The sequence below is a fragment of the Giraffa tippelskirchi genome, chromosome 3 (assembly GCF_054371585.1).
Source record: "Giraffa tippelskirchi isolate mGirTip1 chromosome 3, T2T-mGirTip1v1.2.pri, whole genome shotgun sequence".
Taxonomy (NCBI): domain Eukaryota; kingdom Metazoa; phylum Chordata; class Mammalia; order Artiodactyla; family Giraffidae; genus Giraffa; species Giraffa tippelskirchi.
In genome coordinates, this window is record NC_137277.1 from 12,720,484 (window position 1) to 12,740,089 (window position 19,606).

Below are 19,606 nucleotides of genomic sequence, written 5' to 3' on the forward strand. Positions count from 1 at the left end.
CTTTCCATAGAACAAGATTTCCAGTGTTCCTGTTCTCCTGGTCTTTCCCTGCCATATTCGTTTTGACCTGTTCAGCATCCTTCCTAAAATATGAGGACCAGTGTTGGCCCCAGTATTCTGTAGATGGCAGCCCAATGTTATAGTTAACAGATTGGATCCTAGAATTAAGGCCCTCTGGATTCAAATCCTTGCTGCTACAGATCAGCTGTGTAACCATGCTTAAAGTACAAACTTTTCTGGGCCTCTATATCTTTGTCTGAGTTATTGTCAGGGTTGTGCTGAGTCTCACCTTCGGAGAGGCTCTGCTGTCCAACCTCTTTAGGTGGGCTTGGCAATGGCTAGAGCACAGGAAAACAATCTGAAATAGCAAGCTGTCACAACTGCTAATCAGCCTAGTGCGTGCATGCTCAGTTGCTTCAGTTGCAGCCCCATGGACTGTAGCCCACCAGGCTCCTCTGTCCATAGGATTCTCCAAGCAAGAATACTGGAGTGGGTAGCCATTCCCTTCTCCAGGGGATCTTCCCAACCCAGGGATCAAACCCAGGTCTCCTGAGTCTTCTGCATCTCAGGTGGATTCTTTATCGTTGAGCCAACAGGGAAGCCCAGTCAGCCTAGCAGAAACACACAAACCCTCAGAGGAAGGGTCTCTGCCATCTCTGCCTACAGGGCTTTCCTCCCATGGAGCTTTGGTCCCTGGCAGAGTGGGTGTGGTAATGGGAATGAGGCGGCAGCCAGCATCAGCTTGATGGGCCTGACTCATGCCCAAGAAGTTCTCTTCTTCCTTTCTTCAACACTTTTATTTGAAAAATTTTAAACGCACAGTTGAAAGCACTCTTTAGAAAATCTTCACCTAGATGCCACAGTTGTTCACTTTGTTCCACTGGCTCTTTAGATATTTCTATATATACTTCTTTTGTTGAGTCCTTTGAAAATGAAATGCAGACATCCTGACCCTTTACCCCTAAGAATTTCAGCCCAGATCTCCTACATGTGAAGACATTCTGAACATAAACACGAGATTATTATCACATCTGAGAAAAGCTGGACTCATTTCCTGATATCATCTCATTGCCAGTTCATATTTAAATGTCTTCAACTGGGACTTTACAGGTAGTCCAGTGGTTAAGATAGGTGTTTCCAATGCAGGGGCCATGGATTTGAACCCTGGTCAGGGATATCTATCAATCGTCTTTTATAGCAGTATTTTTTTTTACCCCCAAATTTTATCACTACATTTGTTCATATTTCTTTAATCTGTATACACCTATTTTTTATGGCTTTTTTTTTTCTTTTGTTCTTTTGGCTACATTGCGCAGCACACAAGATATTAGTTCCCCTACCAGGGATTGAACCTGTGCCCCCTGCCGTGGAAGCACAGAGTCCTGACTACTGGACCGCTAGGGAATTCCCCATGGCATTTTTCTCAAGAGTAGACTCTTAATCTCACCCTTTATTCACGGCACAAACCCCTCCCCAAAACAACCCCCAGGGCAGGTCTCATTGCAAGTCTTGTGGCTCCACAATCTAGCTATTGTTATTCCAGCCATTTTCATTTGCAATCCATTCTCTTGAGAAAGAGACACTGAGAAAACCTAGTCGGTCTACATAATTCAGCCTTAGTCAGGTCGATGGCTTCATCTGGTTGAAATTTAACTTGATTCACTGCTCACCTCCCCCTTAAGGTCCCAGGAATGTAAACACCCTGCAGATTCTCCCACCAGCGCTGTTTGTCTCTTACGATGTTGCCTTCAATTCACTGACTCCACACATTATATTTCCACTCAATCTTACGTACAGACTTTTCCCTCTTCCGGTACAGTAGACATCCTTTTTGATCAAAACGACACAAGAAGCATCAAGAAAACATATAGGCACAGCACAGTACTGGCATACAGTAAGCACTCGGTAAGTATGAGCTACTGTCGATGGAGCATTGGGACACTTCTGCCTCCATCCTCCTGTGTAGCTGAAGGTTGTCATTGTGCTTTGGCAGCCACTTCATGCGAATAAGGCCTGTTAGCTTCTGACATTTCCAATCTCTCTGTCAGATCTCTTCCACGAACTGTGATGAAGCTATGTCCCTCTTGTACATTATCTGTGCAGCTACTTTTAGGAACCTGAATGTAAGGTGAGTGCAGGGGAAAAGAGAGTGAGCCAGGAAGTAGGGCAAGAAAAGGGAAATTTATTAGAGGGAAAAGAGAGGGTGACCGGTTCTCAAGGAGAACCAGTGTCTTCCCTTCTGACAGAGTCCTCCTTACACCCCACCAGTGAAAAACTCTCTGAAGGGACGGTCACGTAGCCAGAGGTCTGGAATCTGGTGGTCTTGCACCTTTGAGAAGATAGGCGCCAGTGAGATAACAGGATGCCATTTGGGCAATTTGGTCAGTCTCAAGGATCACTGTGATTTATTCTTTGTTTTCGAGGTCGGCATAATGAGCCATTTTGTCAGTGAGACCCCATGTGGACCCTATTACTAATAACTGACGTTTGTCTCTTTTTATTTCAGCTAAGCCTTGGCCCGTCACTCTAACCTGTTGGCTTCATTTTGAAACTTGAATCTTGTTATTGAATGTATCAATTCTCCTGCCAAGTTTGGATTTCTGCAAATTTCATATCATGACTCAGAAGTCACCATCTCAATTGATTATAAAACCTATTGCATGAGACTAGGTTCCTGCCATCAGAAACCTCCTTCTGGCTTGACTTATTTGTACAACAAATATTTCCTGAGCTCCTATAATGTGCTCTGGAGTGGGCGCCATTTGATTCTTTAGATGTGGATATTCAGCCACCTACACTTTGGCTGCTGCTGCTGCTGCTGCTAAGTCGCTTCAATCGTGTCTGACTCTGTGTGACCCCATAGATGGCAGCCCACCAGGCTCCTCCGTCCATGGGATTTTCCAGGCAAGAGTACTGGAGTGGGGTGCCATTGCCTTCTCTGACACTTTGGCTAGTCACACTTTAAATCTATCCCTTTTTCTTCATCTCACCCATCAGGAATCCTGAAAAATTTTGTCAGGTGCTTTGCTAAAATTAAGTAGACGGTTTATATAGCAATGTCTCCATGTACCACTCTATCAATGTGGAAATGAGGTCAATTTGACTAATTATCCTTAATAAGCCACATTGGCCATGTGTAATATCTGCTATCTTTGATAAGGACGCAAAACTGGTGGCTCAAATAGTGAAGAATCCACCTGCAACGCGGGAGATCCGGGTTTGATCCCTGGGTTGGGAAGATCCCCTGGAGAAGGGAAAGGCTACCCACTCCAGTATTCTTGCCTGGAGACCTCTATGGACAGAGGAGGCTGGTGGGTTACAGTCCATGGGGTTGTAAAGAGTTGGACATGACTGAGTGACTAACGCTTTCACTTTTTTTTCCAAAATCTAGCTGACTACAGGTCAACAGCAGACATACCAATCTGTGATTTCCAGAATCCATTCTCTGTCAAATCTGAGCAATGTTTCCCCATCTCCAGTTTTTTCCCACCCCTCTCAGCTTTCTGATTTCTCAGTATTTACCAGTAGAGGTTCTACAATCAGACTGGAAAATGTTCAGAAACATTTAGTTGGCATCAAGAGCTCATGCAAAGCAGTAGGGCTCTCCTTGAGTACTGCATTGTCTATCTTTGGCCCCAATTATTCCATAATCATGTTTGTTAACCTTTCCAGGTTGAATATTAGTCCCTTTAACAAAGGAAATGGAAGAAAATTAGGAGAAATAAGGCTTTAACTTTTTTCAGTCTTTCATTACCATCCCGTCGTCTGCCTTGAACTATTATTCTTGCTCTGACAAAATTTAGCTTTGAAAGCTTGCCTTTGCTACATTTACATTTTATTACAAGCTCTCAACATTCTGAGATACAATACTACTTACTACTGATAATAATATGAATACCACTTAATGTTTATTGAATACTTACTGTGTTCTAGGCACTGTGCTAAATGTCTTACACATATTCGTCTCATTAATAAATGTTTCTGAAACGATCCATTCTTATACTTTGCTCTTTAGTTTTGTTCATTCACATCCTCTTGAAATCTGAGTCTAGTCATGAGCTCCTGGTGTAGCCCTTGCATTTATTAAAAAGCTGTACTTCCTTATTTTCTTCTGGGTGGGTGGGCCCTGCCTCTGAAGCTGGGATGACCTGGGTACAAATGAGTCCTGCCTTCCAAGACCTGCAGCAGGGGTGGTTCCCTGGGGCTGGATGGATAATGCAAAGTCTTGACTCAGGGTAACTGATGCCTTTGTAAGAGAAGTTCAGTTCAGCCACTCAGTCGTGTCCGACTCTTTGTGACCCCATGGACTGCAGCATGCCAGGCTTCCCTGTCCATCACCAAATCCCAAAGTTTACACAAACTCATGTCCATCGAGTCAGTGATGCCATCCAACCATCTCATCCTCTGTCATCCCCTTCTCCTCCTGCCTTCAATCTTTCCTAGCATCAGGGTCTTTTCTAATGAGTCAGTTCTTCACATCAGGTAGCCAAAGTGTTGGAGTTTCAGCTTCAGCATCAGTCCTTCCAATGAGTATTCAGGACTGATTTCCTTTAGGATTGACTAGTTTGATCTCCTTGCAGTCCAAGGAACTCTCAAGAGTCTTCTCCAATACCACAGTTCAAAAGCATCAATTCTTCAGTGCTCAGCTTTTTTTTACAGTCCAACTCTCACATCCATACATGACTACTAGAAAAACCATAGCTTTGACTAGCTTTGTAAGGGAAGAGAGAAGCTAAAAATTAACCAAGGAAGGGTGCCAAATGTGGAGAGGCGGGCTCAGCATCAAGACCTAGAACGCAGGGGAAAGGAGTCTGAAGGTTAAAGTCTGGGAAGCTTGGATCTGGTCAGGAAGCGGAGGGAAGGAAGTCCTTCCAGGTGGGGGCTGTACCAGTATGAACTGATCTACGAAGGTTCATTTTAAGAGTCAGTTTCTCTGGGCTAAGTGATGCCTAGCTAGCTGATAAAATGGTATTTCTGGGTATGTCTGTTGAGGGTATTTCCAGAAGGAATTTGCGTTTGACTCAGTAGACTGAGTAAAATAGATTCATCCTCACCCACATGGGCTGGCTGGCATCATCCCACCCGATGAGGGGTATAACAGGACAAAAAAGTGGAGGAAGGGCGGATTCTTTCTCTTCTTGAGTTGAGACATCCATCTCTCCTGCCCTCAGACATCGGAGTCAGAGCTCCTGGTCCTTGACCTTGGACTCCAGGACTTACACCAAGCTGTCCCTCCTTGGGCCTCCTGTATGCTGCCAGGCCCTAGTCCTCCAGTTTGCAGACAGCAGATCATGGCCTATGCCAGCCTCCATCATTGAGGAAACCATTTCTCACGATAAATCTCCTCTCACACATCACTCTGTATCCTACTGGATCTGTTCCTCTGGAGAACCCCGAGGTACCATCTTTTCTTTTTCTCAACAACGAGGGTCAGAAATGAGTCCAGAGGAGTGGCCTCACTGCACCACTCTCTCAACCTGCTGAGGACCGAGGCCAGCACCAAACAGGTAGGACCTGACAGGACACTCTCCTTTTAGCAGAATGGTTCTTTCTTATGATTTCCTGAGAGCCAACTTTCTCCTCACTCCTGAACCTTGACTCCGTTCCATGCTGTGATTTGCATTAAAATATATATATATATATATGTATATACACACACACATATATATAGCCTCCTCACTATGCTGTCAACTCTTGAAGATAAGGGATTTTTTTTTTTTTTTTTTCCAAAATTGCCTCCTAGGACCTAGTGCTGGGTAGGTGTTTAACAAATATGGGTTGAGTTTGTGAATGAAATCAAAATGCTCCCCTTCTGCTTTTCTGGCTGGGTCATGTGGAGAAAAGTCCCAGAGCAATATCATGTCTAGTTCTTTCTCCTTTCACTGATCTTAGGAATTCTCCACGATTCATCCAGTCTCAGATGTGTGGATTTCCAGGCAAATGATTTGCACACAAAGACTGCTCAATATATGTTACTTGTTCATCTAAACAGAGACTCCAGAAGAGACTAATACACCCCAAAGAAGCAAATATTTCTCTTTTTATGGCTTCCCAACGCAAACCAAATATCGTAGGGATGAGTATGTAGAAGGCAGCTGCTAAATATTTGGTGACTAATTAGGCAGTATAAATATGTAAAAATGTAAATTAGAAAGAAAGAGAGTTGCATTATAGATAATCAAATAATGAAGTTATTCAAGATGGTAGAATCTACCTGAGTTCTGGGTATTGAAGAGGAAACATTGGCCAGCAAGGCAGATCTTCCTAGTAATTAGACTTCAATTAGGATAATGTTGCAATTAGCCTGGGATATTAGAGCAGCTATCTTCTATTCTTAGAACCAACTCCTGGGGGATTTTAGGTTGGGTGGTAAAAACAAGTTGTCCCAGGAATAAATAAATTCACTAGGAACCACTTCTGAGTGAACCCTCCCCGCGTGGCTAATAGAAGCACAACCATCTTTGTACACTTGATTGGGCTGCTTTGTTTTGTATCAATGACACTTAAACACAAGCTCAAGAATCTGGATGGCCAATTAACAGAACAGCGCTCAGGAAATGAGAAGTTCTCAATTTCAGAAAAATCAGTGATTTCAGGCAGCTCAAGTGTCTTCTGCCTCATTAGGGCAGACAGCCTCAGCCTCCAAGTTCTGGCTGACAAGGACATGCTGTGAAGACCGGCACCAAAGGGACTAAAAAAATAAGATGCTCAATTATCTTGCCAGTTATCGAGATTTTTTTTTTTTAATCCACCTCACTCCAACAATTCCATTTAAATAGCTCAATTTCCTGTGTTTTAATCTGCTGACAGATCCAGGAGGACAGGCTGTCTGGGGGTGTCTGCTCTCCCTGGTTGGGATGGATATGGATTGACAGGTTCAAGGTCCTCTCTGCCTGTGACAGCCACCAATTCTTGCTCTTTGACCCCTCCAACCAGCAGATTTTCACCTCATTCATTCCATCCCATCCACCACGCTTCTTCTCTTTCTTCTGTGACAGGAGAGGAAAGTGTACAGAGTTTTTTGTCAAAGGGCCTGAGCTGGAATCTCATCTGGCTCCACTGCCAAATAGTTAGGTTTTAGTTTTCTGAGGCTCAGTTTCTCTATCTATAAAATGGGTACAACAATATCCTCCCAAATCACTCAGAAGGTTTCTGGAAAGGGTGGTGCCTATGTGACTCACCTAAGCTTTATAGAGCAGTCTGGGTGCTGGTGTGGAGCCCACGACCATTACCAGACGCTAACTGATGATTGATAGCCCTTAGGACCAGCCCCAGAAGCCTCTACGTTGAAGCAGGGCTCCCTGTAGATGGCGGTCTGGCCCACAGAATGCTGCTTGTGATAAACGCGGCGGGTGGGACCACACAGGGAGTTTGACAATCCGTGGGTCCAGCCTGAGTTTCCACTTCCTGTATGTCCTGAGTTTCCACTTCCTGTACCTGCCGAGTGCGTGCCCCACAAAAGGCCTCCCACCGACGCATTTGGTTTTTCATAGGACCGTGTGTGTGTGCCCAGTTGCTCAGTCGTGGCTGACTCTTTGTGACCCCATGGACTGTAGCCCGTCAGGCTCCTCTATCCATGGGTTATCATGGCAGGAAGAGTGCGGTGGGTCGCCATTTCCTTCTCCAGGGGATCTTCCCGACCCAGGGATCGAATCCGCATCTCCTGTGGCTCCTACATTGGCAGGCAGATTCTTGAACACAGAGCCACTTGGGAAGCCCTCTCATAGGACCAATTCCCCACTAAATCAGGAATCCTCCTTTTTGCCTTTTCTGCCCTTTCCAGTGGATGGAGCAGTGGGTCTCACCACTTCCTCTGCCTAGGCCTCTCCTGCCTGCCCATGCCCTTTGACCCCTGTGGACCCCTGCAGCAGGCAGTGTGTCTGCAGCTCCTTCAATCCCTTTGGGGCATATTAGCACTCAGGTCACTCCCCAGGCCTCTTCCCTGTGATGGAGGCTGCCATTTCTGCTCTTGGAAACATACTTGTTTTGACTTCGTTTCTCATATGAGATGGAGCTATGCAGTCTGAGAAAGCATTTAAGCCAGGGCCAAAAGAGAGGGGCTCCAGGCCTCCTGTGTCACTAAGAAGACAAAGGCTGAAGGGCATGGCTTGGCTCCAACAGGGGAGGTCAGACCAGAATCCCAGCCCACCAGCCAGCGCTGTGTGACCAGGGGATGCCCTCAGCCTCGCTTCCCTCCCACACAGAGAAGAGAATAAGACCTGCCCTCTAGGATGCAGTAACAAAGACTCAACAGGGTGAGCTGAGCAGTGAGCTTGGCAGGGTGTCAGGCACAAGGTGATATTCAAATGAGGGTGATTACTATTCAGTATGGAGTAGAGGTGATGGGTTGGGGACCTCTGACCAGGGAGAAGACAAGGCTAGCTAGTGAGCAAGGACTGTGGGAGGGAAGTGACAGTGGGTTCTGGAGAGGCAAGCCCCTGGTGGCCTTTGAAAGCTGAGTGAGGACCCACCCTCACTCAGCTGACCCTCTGGGAGTGGGGGGCCAATGGCTGGGATCTGGGCATGGGGCATGGTGAGCTGACTGTCTGTCCAGATGTTTTTGCAACAAAAAAGAGATGGTGTCAGAGCCTTTGAGAGCCGAGCTCCTTTGACTTGTAGCAGGCAGTAGAGACCAAGGCCCCCTGGAGACTGACACCCTCCAGATGGACAGCTCTCCGGCCAGCACACTGCAGGAGCCCGTGGGCGCGGGGTCTGGTCTGCAGAAAGCCCATGCAAAGTCTGGAGGGCCAGAGCCTGCGCTGAGCAGAGCACGAGGGGATGGGCTCCGTCTCACCCTCCTGGTCAGTGATCCCTCTCCCTCAGGGACTCTGTCTCCTCTGTGTCCCTTGAAGATATTCCCTCCCCGGCTGTGGGATTTCCCACCCTGCACGGTTAGAGGAGCAGGTTCTTCTGGGTTCGCAGCCAGCTGCCATGTGCATTAGCAAGTTAATTTTGAGCAAGCTTCTGGGCCCCTTTTCTTTCAGTTTCCTCAACTGCAAAATGGAGTTATGAGGGTCCACAAAGTTAATATATAGGGTTTAAAACATGCCTATAGGTGTGATCTGGGACCACTGTGTGTGCCTGGGCTCTTCGGGGCCCCAACATCTCATCTCCCATTTGAAAATCAATCTCCCTGTCTCTATCTCTCTCTGTTACTTTTCTTAGCATATTTTTCATTCAATGAATATGTATGAAGGGCCTGACACATGCCAGGCACTGGGGAAGGGAAGGTGTTGGGGACACAGAGATGGGATATATGGTGAGTCCTGGACGGGACTCTCCAAAGCTGTGATTTGTCCACCCTGCTGCTCTTTGCGCCATTGTGATGATGGAGACAGTGGCTCAGGCCTTGAAGACTAGCCCAGCCCAGCACCCACAGAGACAGAGCTGGAAATTCAAGTCCTCCAATCCTGGGAAATTTTGTGGTATTATTTCTTTGATAATAAAGTCCCCTCCATTTTCTCTATTCTGTCTTTCTTTTATTGTGCCTTCTAGGTAGAGCTTCTATTTTCTCTATTTTTTCCTCTCCGTTATTTTCCATACTTTTTTTTTCCACTTTCTGAAAGATTTCCTTGCCTTTATCTTCCAAACCCTTCCACTGACTATTTTATTTCTGCTATCATATTTCCAATATCTGAAGGCTTTCTCCTTTCGTTTCTGATGATTCCCTTAAAAAAAATGTTTTTATTTATTTATTTGGTTATGATAGGTTTTAGTTGCAGCATGTGGGATCTAGTTCTCTGACCGGGGATCAAACCCGAGCCCCCTGCATTGAGAGCATGGAGTTTTAGCCACTGGACCACAAGGGAAGTCCCTGATTATTCCCTTTTTTTATAACAGTATTTTGGGAGTACAATTTATATAACATAACATTCATCCATTTTAAGTGTATAATGCAGTGGTTTTTAGTAAATTGACAGAAATGTGCAGCCATCACCACTATCTGCTTTGGATTATTCCTTCTCGCGTAGTCTTTTGTTCTAGTGTCACCAGTGAAATCTCTTATCTCTCTAAAGATATTCATGGCCAATCCTTTGATGTTTTCTTTCCTCCAGTTTCCTCTCTTCAGTTGTCGATCTTCTGGTTTCAATTCCTGTCTTTCATGTTGGAGACATTTCTCAAGTTCTTGGTTGTCCTTTGCGGGACACTTGTCTTGTCCACTGGGAAAGATTGAGGGCAGGAGAAGAAGGGGACGACAGAGGATGAGATGGTCGGATGGCACCACCGACTCAATGGACATGCGTTTGGGTGGACTCCAGGAGTTGGTGATGGACAGCGAGGCCTGGCGTGCTGCGGTTCATGGGGTCACAAAGAGTCGGACACGACTGAGCGACTGAACTGAACTGACCTGAATATTTAAGAGTAAAGTATTAAGAAGCCATCTGGACATTCTGTGTGTGGATGTCATTTGTCACTTGATGAGTTTCACCATAGGAGCTATATAGGGGCCATTTTTGGGGGGCTCCCCAAATGTCAGTAACCTGTCTTTTCTAGGGGCTATTGAATTTCTCCAAAGAAGAATCCAGCAACAACCTCTCTGGGGTGGGGGTGGATGAATGGGTGGGGTCGTGTAGATCAGTTGCCAATATCCTTGGAACTAACTGTGTGCCGCTGGGGGCTGGAGGGGGTAAAACCATTTGTAGATAGGCTTTCATGTAATTCTCCTATTTTTCCTCTGGTGCTCTTCTTCTACTGTTCCCATTGATTTGGGCTTTAGACTCAATTTCTCCACTGAATAAACCCCCTGCTGGGGTAGGGGCATGTGATCATCTGGCTGCACCAAATGGATGTGGGGACCTGGGGCATCTTTCTACTGATCCCCCAGTTTCCAGTTGGCCTGAACATGCCCCGTTTCCACTTCTACAACTCCTCCCTGTCTTCTGAGGTCCCCAGTCAGTGCTACAACCCCTGTGTCTTTGCCAAAATTCCGCAGCTTGAATTGGCTCTGTTCTCATCAGCATCCCCCTGTGTAGGCACATGGTATTCAGATTTCTCAGCTCTGATAATTCCTCCACCTGCTTTCCATCTTCCAAAAATCTGTTGACATCTTTTGTCTTAGTTTTTTTTTCTCTCATTCTTTTCCTTCTTGTGGGCTTATAACTTTTTTAACACCTTGATGCACATTTTAGTGGAGTTTCAGAAAGAAACCGTGATAAATCCATGTGTTTAATTTGCCAGGTTTAACCTGTGAGGTTAAAGATTTTTCATGCTATATGGTGTTTTTTTCAGCTAAAACATAAGGAAAAACAAGGGGAGGTCTCCTGTATTCTGTACCAAATATGTTATGGATTCTTTTCTTATCAGAGTGATCTTTCTAATTTGGGTCACGTGTTCTTAAAGAGAAACTGGGAAACTGAGGGAAATCCTCAGAAAGGAGCCTGAGCTAATCAGAGGGATGGAGTTTGAATCCAGGGAAAAGTTGGAAGGTGTTGGTGATGTTTAGCTGGGAGAGGAGACTCAGGGATGGTTTAGTGATTCATCTGAATTAATTTTCCTTAAAGTGATTTCTGTCCCATCCCCCACTCTCCTATTGTGTTAACAAGAATTCTAATTTTTTTTTTTTTAAAGCCACAAGGCTTGTGGGATCTTAGTTCCTCAACCAAGGGATCGAACCCTCCTCCTCTACATGGGAAGCATGGAGTCTTAACTGCTGGACCACCAGGAAAGTCCCAGTATGAACTTCTAAATTACCATGGTATGTAAAAAAAAAATAAACACAAAAAATTACCACGGAAGAGGCATCCTAAACTTGAGAGAGAGGTGGATAGGGGAGAGACCAAGACTGTATTAATCAGGATAGGTTAGGCTATGCTGCAGTAACAACTAAATAGTGGAATTTCGGTATCTTAACACCATAATAGTTCATTCCTCTCTCATTTCACCATCTTGTCCCTGCTTGGTATCTCCCTCCAAAAGTGGCTCAGGGACCCAGGCTACATCCATCTCGTGGCTATGTCATTTGGAACTCATGGTTTTCAAGGTTCTGCAGGAGAGGAGAAAGGACTGGAAGATCACACGAGATGTTTGTAAAGGCCAAGACTGGAAGGGGTTTATATCACTTCTTACCCACACCCATTGGCCAGAACTCTTTCACATGGCCCCAAATTACCTCTAAGGGAGGATGGGAAAGGCAGTCTTTCTGGAGGAGAAAGCAGTGTGATAAGGATGTTGCATTGTCTCTGCCATCTGTCTCCTAGATTTTCTGAGGGAGATGCCAGTATTCTCAGGGGAAAGGAAAACACGGTTTCTATATCCACAATGCCTGAAAAGAAGAAATGATGTTCAGTTACAGTAGGAGGTAGGGACTTCCTGGTGGTCAGTGGTTAAGAGTCAGCCTTCCAATACAGGAGACTCGGGTTTATTCCCTGGTTGGTGAACTGGGATCCCACATGCTGCAGGGTGACTAAGCCTGCATGCCACAGCTACTAAACCCATGCGCTCTGGAGCCCTTATGCCACAATGAGGAGCCCACACATGGCAACAAAAGATCTTGAATTCTGCAACTGAGACCAGACACATCCAAATAAATTTTTTTTTTTTTTTTTTTTTTTTAAGGAGGAGGCAGCAGTCAGACATAAAGAGAACTTGCTTGGTTTTATGGGAGTCAGACATTAGAATGGGCAATGGGGAGGTGACATCTCCCCTTGCAGATCCCTTAGAAAAGAGTTCCTGGGAGTTGATGGATCTACCTGCTTGAGGGATGTACCAGATACTCTTTTAGGATTCCACCCAATTCTTGGATTCTGCTCTCAAATAGGCAGAGTTTATAAAGATGGAGAACAAGGGCCAGGAGTGGATCCAGGTGTTGTGAAGCCTGAAGGTTACACTACTTTGGATGGCTTCTGTAAGAAATATAATGCAAATTTATGGACACAAAACTAGATGCAGGGCCTAGAAGAGGCCCTTGCAAGTAGAGGGCCTCAAGTACAAACTTCTTAGCTTTCTGCTAAGTTTTCCTCTGCCGGGAAAGGTCCATTGCTCATTGGAACAAATAGATTCCGACACATCTTCTTCCAACAGACTTGCTCTTCCAGATTGAGATCACCCTCAAGATTTTTTTCTCAGCCAAAAAGTTGTTGAATGCCTACCATGATTTAACTCAGCAAAAAGCTTCTGAATGCCTACTGCAAACAAGGCAGTGGCCTGGGCACTTCGGTACCTGCCTCTGTCACAGGACTGGGCTGGGCACCAGCCCAGGGGTTGTCAGTCCTGACTTGAGATGCTCCTGAGTTTGTGCAGGCAGCATCAGGGCAGAGGAGGAGGAGGATGGGCAGAGAAAGCCCAAGGGGAGAGCAGGGCCACGTATGACCTGAGGACATGGCTGGGCGGTGGGGGGGAGCGGTCATCTGTGGACGTCAAGGCCCTGTGCTCAGAGGAGAAATCCCTGCTGCTGTCTGTCTTGCTTCTAAAAGGAAAGGTTCCTGCAGAAGCCTACTGTGCATTGGGAGGCTTGGCTGTTTCCTGCGGTCCCTCCGTCAGATGCATCACTCCTCTCCGGGGGCTGGAGTTGAGTGTCACTGCAAAAAGTCAGCAGTCTGAGCTCAGACACTTGGTCTGGAGCCCAGCTGTCAGCCCTCTCCTCGTCGCTGTCCCTGGCTCTGTCCTCTGGGAAGCTTTTTGAGCTGATCGAACAGCAGCGTCTGGAAAACTCCACAGCAATGTTAAGTCCTGTATACATCCTCCAAGAGTCTTTTTTTTTTCTCTTGGATTTTTTTAATGGCAGAGAGTCACAAACCAGCAGTGGTTTCTGAAGCCCCCTCTATAGTCCAGCTTCCAGGTCCTAGATTCCCTGGGCAACCCTGATGGACACTTTGGTCTCCCCAGGCCTCTTTTTCCTCATCTGTAAAATTGAGAAAATAACCCCTGTGAAAGGTGATTTTGGTCACTGTGGTCAAGGTCAGTATGGGTCTAGGAGAGGGGAGGGGGGCACTGATATCTCACGGTCTATCCTCTGGTCCAGCCATATAGGTGCTAGCCAGGGGTCCCAATCAGTGGGGAAGAATGGAGATAATTGGGGAGGTAGGGTTCTTGGAAGCTCCAAATTTGCTTTATGGTTTGTGATGTTCTTGCATGATTTGCATTGGGCCGGGCCTCGCGAGGCTGGATGGAGGGAATAAAAATAATCAACATCGCAGTGATTTGCCTGAAAATTTTTATATGGAGACATACTGTACTGAACACAGACCTGAAAACACATTTTAAAAGGCTTTCTAATGAGGCAAATAGAAAACAACTCACATGAGATATACCTCCATGGCAGAGACGACTATTAGAGGGCAACAGAGATTTCCTCAGGCAGAGAAGGTAGGCTGAGGAAGACGCTAGGGGGGAGGGGGCGATATCAGGGTGGCCAGGGAAGGTCTGTGGAGGGCTGGTTTGGGGTCCCCTCCAGGATTCACTATGACCCTGATTTCTACCCAGAAACCCCAGAGCCCTGCCCTCTGCTTTTTACACTAATTGCTTCCCAAACTTCTTGGGTGGATATCTAATTTGGGGTCTAAATGCCTTTTTAGGCTTTCTTCATGGACTTTTGAAGATGCCAAACTGTTGATATAAGCAGCACTGCCTGTGTGTGAAAAAGTTGAAAAAGGGCCTGAGTTTTCTCCTGATTCTCCCATGGGTTCAGGACCTGGGACAGAAGCTCTCATTCTAGACCAGGGGTCCCCAACCTCTGGGATCTAATGCCTGATGATCTGAGGTGGAGCTGCTGTAATCAAAATAGAAATAAAGCACTCAGTAAATGTAATGCACTTGAATCATCCCCAAAACATCCCCCACCCCACCCCAGTCTATGGAAAACTTGTCTTCCACAAAACCAGTCCCTGGTGTCAAAAAGGTTGGGGACTGCTGTTCTAGACTGTGCTGGGGGACAGGAGAAGATGGGCAGCTGAATCACTGGGAGGGTGGAAAATATAGGCCACTTCCAACTTTAGAGACAGCTGGGTACCCAAAGGAAGATGGAATCTTGAACCTCAGAATGCACTTTCCTCTATGAAGTCTGTCCCTGTGGCAGTTATAACCCCTGGCAAGTAGCAAGTGCCTCCAATAGATGGACCCTGTGGAGCCCCTGATTGGCACCCAAGGTAAGCCTGGCCCTGCCCTGGGTGCAGGATGCAGGAAGAAAATTAGACATGGTTCTTCTCTGCCTTGTGGGACTCCCAAGTCTAAGAGCCTAGGTGCCCTGAGAAATGACAATGCAGTGTGGCATGTGCTATCAAAGAAGGTGAAGGAAGGTCAGGTTGCACTGAAGTAGGAAAGGTTAGCTTGATCTGGAAACTGGAAGGCCACCCCAGAAGGTGAGCAGAATGGGCCCCTAGGGGCCTAAAAGACTGGGGTGTAAGACCAGGCCTCTGAGAACCTCAGTTTCCTCTTCAATACAATATGCTGAGAACTACTCATAGAGTTGTTAGGAGAGGCAGATGAAATCATGGTCACACAGCACATCCATGGATTGGACCTTAGATCTAACTTTTGGAAAAATCTAGGAACACCAAGGGGAGAATGGATATAGGCATGACTCAGGAGGGTACATTGTACTGACTCAATGATGCTCCCCGCAGTGATTAAGAGAGACTGTTCCCCACCCTTTTTTTGGGGGGGGGACACACTGCATGGCATGTGAGATCTTAATTCCCTGACCAGGAATTGAACCCTCACCCCTGCAGTGGAAGTGCAGAGTCTTATCTACTGGATCACCAGGGAAGTCCCTCCTTTAAAAAAAAAAAATTATTATTTATTTACTTATTTAGGCTCTGTCAGGTCTTAGTTGTAGCATGTGCATCTAGTTCCCCAACCAGGGATTGAACCCAGGTACCCTGCATTGGAAGCATGGAGTCTTGGCTACTGGATTGCCAGGGAAGTCCCAGACTGCTCTCTTTGGATAGTCCTGTCTCAGGTAGATTCAGTGATCGGGAAACAATGGAAACAGTGAGAGACTTTAGTTTTGGGGGCTCCAAAATCACTGTAGATGGTGACTGCAGCCTTGAAATTAAAAGACACTTGCTCCTTGGAAGAAAAGCTATGTATGACCAGACAGCATATTAAAAAGCAGAGACATTACTTTGCCAACAAAGGTCCATTTGGTCAACGCTATGGTTTTCCAGTAGTCACGTATGGATGTCAGAGTTGGACTATAAAGAAAGCTGAGCACTGAAGAATTGATGCTTTTGAACTGTGGTGTTGGAGAAGACTCTTGAGAGTTCCTTGGACTGCAAGGAGATCCAACCAGTCAATCCTAAAGGAGATCAGTCCTGAATATTCATTGAAAGGACTGATGCTAAAGCTGAAACTCCAATACTTTGGCCACCTGATGTGAAGAACTGGCTCATTGGGAAAGACCCTGATGCTGGGAAAGATTGAAGGTGGAAGAAGGGGATGACAGAGGATGAGATGGTTGGATGACACCACCAACTCAATGGACATGAGTTTGAGCAAGCTCCGGGAGTTGGTGATGGTCAGGGAAGCTTGTCCTACAGGTCCAGGCTGCAGTCAATGGGGTCGCAAAGAGTAGGACACGACTGAGCGACTGAACTGAACTGAGACATTAAGCATAGTTAAGGACTTTTATTTCCTTCTCAGGGGTTATAGATAATATTCTGAACCAGGCTTTGAGCTGTCTTATACATCCTGAAACCCACACCAGCTGGAGAAGTTAGCTATATGATGACCACACCGTAGCCATGACACGGGCTGCCACCATTCTGAGAACTGGCCTCAAGGAAATGGGAACAAACTGACCATGGAACTGAAGATACACTGTACCTAAAACAATCAAGAGGACACTGGTCAGACCAGTGCATGACCAATTTCAAAATGACTGTCAAAGCTGACTCTGCTGTTTCCGCATGTAGCCCCCTCCCTTTATCTATAAGAGCTCTTGCCTCCTGATTGTTGGGTTGAGGGGTGGGGAGTTGGCCTTTGGACAGGCGTCTACCCTCCCCCCACACACTTGGGTGCCAGCATCAAAAGGAAACAAACTTTCCTTTCCACCCACATGGCCTCTTTAACGACTTTTGAGTGGCAAGCAGCCAAACCTGGTTCGAAACACTAGGTTTCAAACACTAGGTCAGAGCCAGGAGGGACTATGGAAACGCCCCATGTCATCACCTCATTTTATGGAGCAGGAAACTAAAGCCCCTGAAAGGAAGGGACATGTTTTCTAGACCAGAGGAAAAGGTCTCTGAGCCTAGCAGGTGCTGGATGGATCCAGGCAGAGGGCCTGGGTCAACCTGTGTTTTCTGTCCTCATGATCTGGGGTGGGGGTCTTCCGGGTAAGGTCAGACTGGTGATACTCTGGGTGTCCACAGGCTCCCTAGATTCACATCCAGGTCACCCTCCTTCCGAGTGGTCCTTGTCCCAGGCCACCTGGTTTCCCCTTAGGTCAGGCAGCTGATGTGGGAGGCCAGGCCTCTCCAGGGCTCCACCTCAGGTCTTGGGGGTGCAGGATACAAGGTCGGGTGCCATGGCAACGGCGATGTGTGAAGTGATGGAAACTGCAGCCCTGTGTGAGGGACCAAATTCCCACCCTCCTTCATCCATCCTCTGTTCCTTTGGGGATGAACCTAGCACTGCTGAGTGCTTAGTCACTCAGTCATGTCCAACTCTTTGCGACCTCATGGGCTGTAGCCCACCAGGTTCTTCTGTCCATGGAATTTTCCAGGCAAGAATACTGGAGTAGGTTGCCATTCCCTTCTCCAGGGGATCTTTCCAACCCAGGGATTGAACACAGGTCTCTGGCATTGTAGGCAGATTCTTTACTGTTTGAGCCACCAGGGAAGCCCATGGAATTGCTGATCAGAGGGTAACTCTGGGTCTACCTTTTGGAAACACTGCTAAGCTGTCTTCCACAGAGGCTGCACCACCTAACATGCCTACCAGCAAAGTACAAGGGTTCCAATTTCTTCACATCCTGGCCAGCTTCTGTTCTTTTAAAAACAAGAGTCTTTTCCCTCTCTACCGGTGGCCCCTGCAGGGTTCCCCCCACCCCCACCAGCTCATTCTGTTCTCTTTGGGACCTGATCACAAATGATCACCCCATTCTCACTTCCGAGGCTCCTCAGCCCAAGTGCCACAGCAATAACTCAGGAACAAGGTGTTAAGGCAGCAGTTCTCACACTTTGCACATCAGAAGCCCCTGGAGGGCTGTTGAAACACAGGCCTTTGGGCCCCACCCCCACAGTTTCTGATTCAGTTGGTCTGGGAGCAGCCCTGGAAAACGCTTTTCTAACAAATTCCCAATGGGTGCCCAAGCTACAGTCTGGAAACCAATCTGAGAACTAGGCTTTGAGATGCTGTAGGCTTTGCCCTTAGGAGGTCCCTTGTGTGGTTCTTTTCCTTCCTCATTTGCATAACAATAGCACCCCACACACCTCAATTGTACTTTAAACTCTCCCTCCCCTAATCCTCCTGAGGCTGGGTGTAGGGAGACAGGGGGGCAATGATTCTTCCTCTTCCTCAGTTCTCAGACCCTCAGCCCATCTGAGCTGCTCCATCTGGGAAGCGAGTATCCCCTGGCTGACAGCGTCACGGCAACGAGGCCCCCATGTCGCCTTGGATCAGCTTTGATCAACTTTCCACTTTGGAGCTATTCTCGGTGAGAGACTGATATTTTATTCAGTGTGTTAAATGGCTGATGGGAGTTGAGTGTGGTGAAAGATTGCCCTGGGAATACTGTTTCAAGGACTGATGTGAGGACAAAAAGAAGGAAAGCCTGGCCTCTCCTCTGGGCTCTAGAACCTTCCACTGAAGCTCTGTTCAAGTTTTCCGATTGCCAACTGCCTCTCCCCCTGCCCTCCCCCCAACTCTAGCATGGAGACCTTGACCAACCCTTGGCTCCTGGATTTGGCTAACAGAGTTCAGCATCTCAGCTCCAGCTGGACTGCCTACTTTGCACAAGTCACTTCCTTTATCTGAGGCTCAATTTCCGCACTGGTAAAATGAAAGACTCAACTACAGCAACGGTTTTCAAGGTGTGTCCCACAGAGTCCAGCATTCTGCTGAGGGTCAAGGTATCTGCCAAAGCTATCACCTCTGCTTCATTAGAGTGGTCTTGCTTGCCTTGATGTCTTTGGGTTTTATCTATCTAAACATCTGTTTTTTAAAAAAGAATTTTTATTTGGCTGTGTTGGGTCTTAGTTGCAACACACAGGATTGTGGCTGTAGTTGTGGCAAGCAGGCCTACTTGCTCCAAGTGTCAACTAAAAAATACAGCCACAACTTGAAAGTAGAGACTTATTTTATTTGGTGGAAATATTTAGGACTCTGAGCCCAAGAGACAGCACCTCACTCAGTAGCTCAGAGAAAACTGCTCCAAGGAGGCAGGAGGGGAAGTCAGGCTATTTACAAGTTTGGGACAAAGGGAGCAGGCAGTCTGAACATCAAAGATCAGGTATCAAGTTAAGGAATTTCGCATTCTGTGCATGGGAAGCTGCAAGCCTCTGGGCTCACTGAATTCATTCCTTTCCTGTGCACCTCAACTATTTGGAGCCAATCCTGTTTCCTGTTCATCTTGCTTCTTGCATTCCCTCAGCTGCTCAGCAGTCACCGTGAGGGGTGGCAGCATCCACTGGATCTGTTTTGGGAGCCCTCATTCCCATTAGGAGGCCAG